The sequence below is a fragment of the Macaca nemestrina genome, chromosome 7 (assembly GCF_043159975.1).
Source record: "Macaca nemestrina isolate mMacNem1 chromosome 7, mMacNem.hap1, whole genome shotgun sequence".
NCBI classification, from domain to species: Eukaryota; Metazoa; Chordata; class Mammalia; order Primates; family Cercopithecidae; genus Macaca; species Macaca nemestrina.
Window position 1 is genome coordinate 99,723,168 of NC_092131.1, and position 9,936 is coordinate 99,733,103.

At 39.9% G+C, this 9,936-nt stretch overlaps 1 pseudogene; it reads left to right on the top strand.

Moving 5' to 3' along the window:
• Positions 1–656: 656 nt before the first annotated feature.
• On the top strand, positions 657–3,968 carry LOC105479336 (thyroid hormone receptor-associated protein 3 pseudogene; annotated as a pseudogene).
• Positions 3,969–9,936: the final 5,968 nt, after the last annotated feature.

The window sequence follows — 9,936 nt, forward strand, 5'->3', positions numbered from 1 at the left end:
AGCATTTGTTGTGCTCAGATCTAAAATAAAGCCTGTCATGTTGATGTGTTAAGAATTGGGCTTGAAGTGGTCCTCGACCCATGGCTGGTGAGAAGTCTTCTTTCCTCCTACGTTTCTTATGAAAAGCAAAGCCTTGTTTTCAAATTCTGGATCTGTGGGGTTTCCTCCCCTACAGCATAAGGCTGCAAAACTCAAGGGGAAGGGGAGGATAAGGATGATGAGAAAGAAAGAGGTTATATTGCTGGGGGTCCTGTAATTTTGGTGATTTTTACATTTTATTTTAAAAATCAAAAGAGAAACTATTGAAAGATTTAAGGTTTGAAAAATTTTTGGTCAAATTAATGTTTTCAAAATGATAGATTTGGCTGGAGAGAAGATGATAGGAGGAAGGCAGTCATCTGTGGATACAAAAACAAACAAACAAACAAACCAAAAACAATTCAAGCCAAAAACAAGTGATGCAGGTGAGAGACGAAGACTTCACCCAGTGGAGTGTCTATGATTATGGAGCACTGTGGAAAGATCTGAGAGATATTTTGTAAGGAGAAGCAATAGGACTTGATAATGTATTGGATATATGTGGTATGTTGGATAGGGAGGTGTTAAACCAGTTTTCTAGCTTATGCAATGGCATAGATAGGAGTGTCACTCACTGATGTAGGAAACAGAAAGAGGACTGGGTATGGAGAAGGGTCTTTGAGTTCTGATTTAAATATACTGAGTTTGAATTGCCAGTGAGTGATCATGGTGGATATATACTAAATAGGCAACTGGATACGTAGGTTTAGCATTCATAGGAGAAGTCTGGGATATGCAATATATGTTTGGGAGCTATAAATATATAGATTGTAACTGAAGCAATGGGAGTGGAAGAGCTTGACTAGGAAGAGTATAGAATGGGAAAGGAAGAGGGCTAGAGGAAAATGTATAGAGTAAATTCTGAGCATAGAGTAAGCTGAACTCTGAAGTAGATAGTTGTAGGAATGCAAATTGACATATTATTGCTATAATACAGGAAAGGTTGCTTGAAGAAAAAATATTTTTCTAAAACAAGCAATATGTGATTATTGCAGAGACCTAAGGGAATGGAAGAGGAAGAAGAAGAAGGAGAAGAAGAAGAAGAAGAAGAAGAAGAAGAAGAAGAAGAAGAAGAAGAAGAAGAAGAAGAAGAAGAAGAAGAAGAAGAAAGAACACATGGGAGCCAAAGAAGACTTGTCTGCAGGAAAGTCTTTATGATTATTCAACAGACACAGGTCAATGTCCGGATGGAATCTTTTGATGAGGATCTTGCATGACCGAGTGGGTTACTGGCTCAGGAACACAAGCTTTGTCAGGATTTAGTTCACAGCAACAAAAAAAAGGAACAGAAATTTTGTCCCATTTTCCAGCACATACAGTCAGCTCAGTCTCAGTATAGCCCCTCAGAATTGTTTGCCCAGCAGATAGTGACCCTTGTTCACCACGATGTGGAGCATCACTTTCACTCCTCAGGATGACATTGTATGAATGCTTTAGTAAATACCTAAACTGAGCAGGATGCAGCTAAAAACAAGAAAAGCCCAGAGATACACAGGGGGTTAGACATTTCCCTTAACACATTCAAAAACATGGTCTGGCTCATGATTAAATGGGAATTCCCCAGCAACTTGGCTATAAGGCCAAAGAAAAATATAAAGAAGATCTCATTGATCCTTATCTTGATATTGAACATGGTAAAAAACATAAGGAGAAAGATCTTAAAAGACGTAAATCAAGAGAATCAGTGGATTCCCGAGACTCAAGCCACTCAAGGGAAGGATCAGCTGAGAAAACAGAGAAAACTCAAGGGATCAAAACCAGAAAAGCTGCCAGAACACCGACTGGCCCAGGTCATCATCCCCTTCCTCCCAGGCATCTCACTCCTGCAAAGCAGAAGTGTGCACTGAAGAAACAGAGGAGGGAAAGAAGAGCACGTGGGCTTTGACAAATTGAGACTGAGGACCAAAACTTTGTGGGTCCAAGAGAAAGAGGAGCAGAAGAGCTCGAGGAACCTTCCCATTTCCTGCCAGGGGGAGTGGCTTGGGAAGAGTCAACTACTCTGGAATCACAGTAGCAACAATGACTTTCAAAAGAGAAACCAGGACTAGCAGTGGAACCCAGAGTATACACCCAAAAGCAAGAAGTGTTACTCACACAATGACCGTGAAGTTGAAGGCAGAGAGAAGTGGGTGAGCCAGGGCCAAGGCTGGGGAGGTTCATGTTTCAGAAGTCTAGCACCAGCCCCAGATGGGCCCATGACAAGTTCAGTGGGGAGGAAGGGGAGATTGAAGATAATGAGAGTGGGACAGAGAACCTAGGATAATTTATAGCCCACAACTCAGTGGGGGCTGTTTTGACAGGAGTTCTTGCCTAGGGGAGAGAAGCACTAGGAAGATGGGTGAGGAGCTAACAGAGGAGCCTCAAGAAGATTCTGAAGATCTTACCCTCAACCCCACCAGCCTTGCGGAATCCTACTACAGCCCAAAGTATCTCATGCGCTGCATCCCACTGGACAGGAGAGGCTGGCCACAGGGCCTGGGGTGAAGCTCTGCTCTTCAACAGAACAAAACACACTGGGCTTAAGTTGAGTTTCTCATTTCTTCTCTATGTGTAGGGTAGAGGCTAGGGCAGGAAGGGAAAGTGATGCTTAGATTTTGGGTTATTTCCTATTGGAAACCAATAATTTTGTGCTTCATTTCATTTTGAGCTAAAAGGATTAATTTGATGATTTTTAATCTCTTTTCCCATCCTGATTTTAAAAGCACCCCCCTACCTCACCCCACTTTTTAGGCATGTGTAGTCACATTAGCAGAAGTATTAAATTTGGGCAACTTGAGTCTGAAAAAACAATGTGAATGAAAGCATGTGAATAAGCATTGAAGCGTTTACCTCAGTTTGGAACCAAACTGCTGGAATCGTTGTGACAGCCAGTGCTGTATGTCAGCGGGGAGTTAAGGTTTTTCTGATTACATCATGTTCCCCTTTCTCGCACAGCCATGTCTCCTATGGAGCAGCTCCCGACCACACCCCAGTCCAATATTTTCTGATTTCTCCTGGGCTTCCCATTCCCCACCTGCAGCTCTGTTGTCCCAGACTTTCTAGTCTGGAAACTTGATGACAGTTTCTGGTCTATTTTCTGAGAAACTCCTAAATTCTATTATCTTTACAAATGTAATGTGAGAAAATAATTTTTTTCAATATTTTCATTAATCTTTTGGTAAAATTTGTGACAAACATAATCAGTTAAGGAAGGTGATTAGGAGTGAGTGGTTTGTGTGGATTTTGATTTTTTTTTTTTTTTTTGACAGAGTTCTGCTCTTGTTGCTCAGGCAGGAGTACAATGACATGATCTCAGCTCACTGCAACCTCCGCCTCCTGGGTTCAAGCGATTCTCCAGCCTCAGCCTCCCAAGTAGCTGGGATTACAGGCACCCACCAGCATGCCTGGATGATTTTTGTATTTTTAGTAGAGACAGGATTTTGCCATGTTGGCCAGGCTGGTTTCGAACTCCTGACCTCAGGTGATCTGCCCAAGTTGGCAGGTCCCAAAGTGCTGGGATTATAGGCATGAGCTGCCGAACCCGGCCACCTTTGCACCTTTTTTTTTTTTCAAAAAAAAATTTTAAGCTCTAAGTTGAAACATTTGTAGATGTTTGGGGAGAAAAATATCTTCTTTAAAGGGTCTTTGTGCTTGCCTTCTAGGCAGGCAGTCCTGAGCACACAGCCCTTTAAACACATGTGGGCTGCACCCACTATCCTTACTTTATTACATTTCTGTAGTTAAGTTGGTTTTACTCGAATGATTCATGTTTAGGGAAAAAAAGAGGAAAAGTCTTCTTAAAATGTCTTTCAACTCCTCCTGTAAATAAGTAAATTAATTAAATAAAATAAATGAAGTGACAGACATAAAAAAGGAAAAGATAAAGAACACAAAAGTCAATCATCATTGTAGAGCAGAGATCATTGTTATGAATATTTTGTGTATTTCTTTCCAGCCATTTAAACTATAAACTATATTACATATTACATATTTCATGTCAATGAGATTAGGGAACATACATGGTTTAATATCTTATTTATTTCCTTTCCATGACATTATGAATGATTTGAAACCACCACTTGCATGTGTGCATAATATTCCATCATGTGGATGAGAAATTTTTTAAAACATTTTACTCTGATCGTGGGATTCATAGGTAGAAAGTTGTCCTCTGTCTGAGTACTGAAGATTAGAGTGGATTTAGTTTCAATTTGGAAGGCAGAGGAGGGCCTATTGGGCATGAAACATCTGGACTAGAGTTTTAACTTTCATGAAGTTAGAATTGTTTTATGAGATCTGTGCTTATTTTCTTCTTTAAACTTGAAGTTATTCCTCTATTCTAGTTTTCAGAACCCACCAACTACATGAGGGAGCTGGGGGTTTGAATATAATATTGAGTTCCAGAGACATTATTATTGTTATACTAGGGTAGATAAAATGTTGCCTAAACTGCAGGCAAAATAAGCCATCTTCTGCCATTTTTGGTTTTCTATAATGAGAAAATTCCAGGAGCAAAGGCGCTGCAGACTAACATGCATTTGCAGTGTCTTCCAGAGGTAGATATAGTCACACAGCATGTTCACGGATGTGACAAATGCCTCCTGCATCTCCTGCATTTGTATTTCTTTTCTTTTCTTTTTTCTTTCTTTCTTTCTTTCTTTCTTTCTTTCTTTCTTTCTTTCTTTCTTTCTTTCTTTCTTTCTTTCTTTCTTTCTTTCTTTCTTTCTTTCTTCTTTCTTCTTTCTTTCCTTCTTTCTTTCTTTCTCTCTCTCTCTTTCTCTCTCTCTTTCTCTCTTTCTTTCTTTTTTTTCTTTTCTTTCTTGAGACGGAGTCTTGCTCTGTCCCCCAGGCTGGAGGGCAGTGGCATGATCTCAGCTCACTGAAAGCTCTGCCTCCCATGTTCAAGCCATTCTCCCACCTCAGCCTCCTGAGTAGCTGGGACTACAGGCGCCTGCCACCACGCCCGGCTAATTTTTTGTATTTTTAGTAGAGATGGGGTTTCACCATGTTAGCCAGGCTGGTCTCAATCTCCTGACCTTGTGATCCACTTGCCTCAGCTTCCCAAAGTGCTGGGATTATAGGCGTGAGCCACCGTGCCCAGCCTGTATTTCAAATAGCTTGAGATGTTAGAATTGGAGGGGCTTTATAATGAATAAATAAAGGAAAGACAATGAAAAACAACAAAACAGCAGTTCTGAATAGGGGATGGGGATGTAGGAAAGAGCAGAGAGCCAGTATCATTTCCAGAGAAGCCTAGAAAACCGGGCATCCATTCACCCATTCATCCTGGATTAATAATGGAATTCGAGGAGCCAATGCCCTACTAGCAAGTTGTTCTTTCGGAAACTTGCAAGCTGTTACCCCAAGAGAATAGAAGCCAAACAGTTGTTCCTTCTCTTTTATAGCTCAGAACAGGGTCTTATTAGTGGCTAAATTTGATTTCTTACCATTATGGTCAAATAGCTCTCCCCATTTCAAGCCTGAACCTGGACAGTTCACTTAACCTTCTGAACCTCAGTTTCCTCACTGTTATATTCTGCATCTGAGTTCACTCTATGGCAACAGACAGTACGTGCTAAGGTATATTGGGAACTGTAAAGTACTGTATGAATAAGAGTGAAAGCTTTTTCTAGCAATTTTGCAGGTGTAATAACAGGATTTTATAGACCATTATATCTACAAATGCAGTTCTAAGGTAGGTCACAATAAGAGGAGGAATTATTTTTCCCCCATTATCATCTCCTGCCTGTGATTTGCATTTGATATTTAATACAATAATATTCACTTGTTTTTTAAGTCAATGAAATGACTGTCTCATGTCCTTTGACTCTTCTGGGATAATTTGACTTCCTTTGAGGTTTTATTGTTGATAACAAGTGCAAAGCCCCTTGGAAGACTTTTTGGTAAGTAATTTCAAGGATGTGTTGAGAGATGAAGTGTTATCTGAGGCATAAACTTTTTCCTTATGGGTTAGGACCACAGTCTTTCACTGCAATAGTTCAATCAGTTATGGTGACAGGCAGTGTGTGGTCTGGAACAATCTCTCCCATGTGCAATTCATACACGCACGAGACACCTGTGGAGCTCAGGTAGTATTTGATGTGGATGATGCCTTCCCTCTTTGATTTCTCTTGCTCAAGGTCAAGTGTACCATAAGATCCACTTTAGTCAGTACTTTAATATCTCTCAGTGACAACAACCTAGGAGCGTTCAACAAATATATAATCTGACTATGTATGTACCAGACTGATCCAGGAATATAGTGGCTAGTGACTCTGATGCTGCAGTCATATTTCTTTGTTAAAAATGTTTTTAGTTTTCTGCCAAGAATGAATATTGTGCCGCCCGTTTCTATGAGGGAGAGTACTTGCCCAATATACCTCTCCCACCAACTACCAAAGAAAATATCTAGGCATTTCCATCTTTTGCATGTGATTTCATACATTTGTCTAGTTCACCGCTGGTTAATGTTTCTTTGTGGACCAGGTCCTCAATTCCACTTTGCTTCCTTGAACACTCACTTGCTGGTCTCACTGAACGACAGGCTTGCTTCCTTGTCAGTGGCTTCCTTAACATCCTTCACATGTTCTTGCTTGTCCTTTATGTTTTGCCAGAAGCGTTGTGTCCACTGCCATTTGGCCTGTGCTTGTTGAGTGGCATGGCCTAATGGTCTACACTGGTTCAATTATTTACCTTTTATCTTGCTCTTACGTGGGCATTTTCGTTTATTTCCCTAGGCTATGCCATTGAATGAATGAGAGTGAAATGTGCACATGACACAGCTCCATTCTGTTATTTGGGATCAGCCTCTGGGCTTGGCACATGGCTTCCATGACCTCACAGCTCCAACACCATCATTCACCTGTTTCAATTCTGCCACAGATGTGCACCAGAGAGGGACAGAGCAACATTCTGGCTCTCCTGGCCATGCCTCTGTGGATCAGATTCTTCAGTCTTTGATATCCATCAGTTTCTAAGCTTTGGGAGTCTCTTGCTAATGCACCAAAGGGTAAGAGTACTTGATCCCTGTTCTGTTCTTTTATTATCTGTCTGACTTCAATTATTTGGGGACATGTGTATCTGGAACATTATCTGGAAATTGGAAGGCATAGAAATCAAACCCCATGTAAACAAATAGATAAACTCAGAACTCCTTCAACAAAACATTTATAAACTGGTTTTTAGAAGTCTTGATGGTTTGTCCATCTCTTTTGCTGCTTGGGAAATGATCATGAGAGAAGGCTTAGGCCGCCCTTGGACTCTCCATAGGGATCAACACCAGGGGTTCATGGACCACCCAGAAAGAAAACTCGCAACAATGGGTATATGTTCATTTTCATGGAAAGTGTTTCATGGCTTTCATCAGATTCTCAAAGGAGTCAGAACCCCTCCACCCCAATTATTCACCATTGCTCTGAGGGATTTTCTTATCTAGTTTGGGGATGCCCCCTCATCTTATTAACGATCTCTGAACTCCCAGTTAAACAAATAAAATATGAGCCTGTTGATTCATTTTTAAATTAAAATTGTTATTTAGCACAATATACCTTATTTTATATTTTGAATTTGTATATTTTAGATATAATTTATATATTTATATAAATATAGTTTTATATTTAGTATTTATAAATTTAGTTACATATAGGTATAAAATATACAAACTATATACATACATATACATATTTCTATAATAGAGCTGAAGTTTGGTCATTCACTGTATTAGTCTGTTTTCACTCACTGTTGATAAAGACATACCCAAGACTGGGCAATTTATAAAGGAAAAGAGGTTTAATGGACTTGGTTCCCTGTGGCTGGGGAGGCTTCACAATTGTAGCAGAAGATGAAAAGCACGTCTTACATGGTGGCAGGCAAGAGAGAATGAGAGCCCAATGAAAGGGGAAACCACCTTATAAAATCATCAGATCTCGTGACACTTACTCACTACCACGAGAATAGTATGGGGGAAACCGCCCCTATGATTCAATTGTCTCCCATCAGGTCCCTCCCACAACACGTGGGAATTATGGGAGCTACAATTCAGGATGAGATTTGGGGACACAGCTAAACCATATCATCCAGTGTCTTCCCCCTCTGCCTGTTGGAGTTCTGCTTTTGTTTCTGGAGTGTGCTCCATTGGATTGTGACTCTGATCCTGTCTGCTGTGTAGGCTGCTGCTTACTCAGCCCAGCCCTGCACCTTTGTTCCTTGAGGGAAAGCTGCTGTAGCTTTGCACTGAAACTGCTGTTTGTGCTTTTGCTCAAGAGACTGTTTTCTCTTATTACATAGATCCATTTTTGTTACTGCCTTTGAAAAGTAAAAACGTTTCTTATGACTTGGGGGGAAAAAAATCTAAAAAGATGTTTTCCTGGCTTATACCTTGAACAGGTGGCTCCTCTGTTGAGAACCCTCTCTTCCTTCCAAGTTTACGTGGAGTTCAGAGCATACCTTTGCAGGAAAAAAAAAAAAAAAAAAAAAAAAAAAAAAAAAAAAAAAACAGGGACAATTTGAGTTAACTAACAGCCAAATGTTGCTAAACAGATTCTCCCATGTTTTTTAAAAAATGATTTGTTTAAGTCATTGCCTCCGAGCTCTCATTTGCTTTGCTGGGGGTGTAGGCTCCGTGCTGTGTTGCCCATGTAAGCAAAGCTCTGCTCCCTGTGAGTAAGCTGGAGGTCTGAAGCCAAGGAAATCTAATTTGATGCCCAGCTGACAATGTGACTTAATGCTTCTGAGCCTCAATCACTTTACTGCTAACAGTGGGGATAATAATGACTATTATGTAAGGTTGTTAATAAAATAATGACCATTTAGTCCTGACACATGGAGGTGGTTATTTCTATGCATTTCAGAAGCAGGTGTTCAATAAATGTGCAATTATTAAATGCCAACTACAATGAAGAGACTGAGTCCTCGTGCGACTTGTGACCAGCTGCCTCAGTTTTACTTCTCAGTAGCTACTACTTCATCTCCTTTTTTGTTGCCTCCAGTTACTGTCTATATTGATTCTCCAGCCTGATGTGTTGCAGTGAAGACAGATTTGAGAAATACATTAAAAATATTCACCAAAGAGGCCAATTTTTCAGGAAAATGCATAATGAAGCTTCTGATTGTCTCAAATGATTTATACCAGTGACTATTCATCAAGCTGGGTGCTCTATTTTTTGGTGAAGTGGGATATTTCATCATAAGATGTAAGACCTGTAGTTTTTATGGATACATAGAGAAAAATTCAACATGAACTGATAGTTGATGGTAGAGTCACTGAGTTTATTAAATTGTTTGTTAAAAGTACAGTCTCTTTGGAGTAATCTTTAAAACTGGAGGATTAATCAACTCCTTACATGCCTCCTTTTTTTCTTTCCTTATTTTCTCTATTAATTGGGCAGAGAGACAAATTTTCCATGGCCTACAAGTGAATGTTCCCAAATGGAAAATACCCAGGCAAGTTCTGTCAAATACCATGACTCAAAGGTGATCTAATACAGTGTTTTGTTTTCTGTGTTTTTTTAAACTTTTAAACTTTTTACTTTGTAATACTTTTAGATTTACAGAAAAGTTGCACAGTCAGTACAGAGAATTCCCATGCACCTTTCACCCAGCTTTTTCAAGTGTTAACATCACACATAACCATGGTATGTTTTTTAAAACAAAGAAATTCACATTGTTTCAGTACTATTAACTAAACTACCGATATTATTTTGCTAGTTTTTCTACACATGTCAGGATTTTCTTGTTCCAGGATCCAGTCCAAGATTGCATTTGTTGTGTCTCCGAAGTCTCCTGAATTCTGTGACAGTTTCTCAGTCTTTCCTTGGTTCCCATGGCCTTGACAGTTATGAAGAGGGCTGGTCAGAGATTTTGCACAAGGTCCCTCCATTT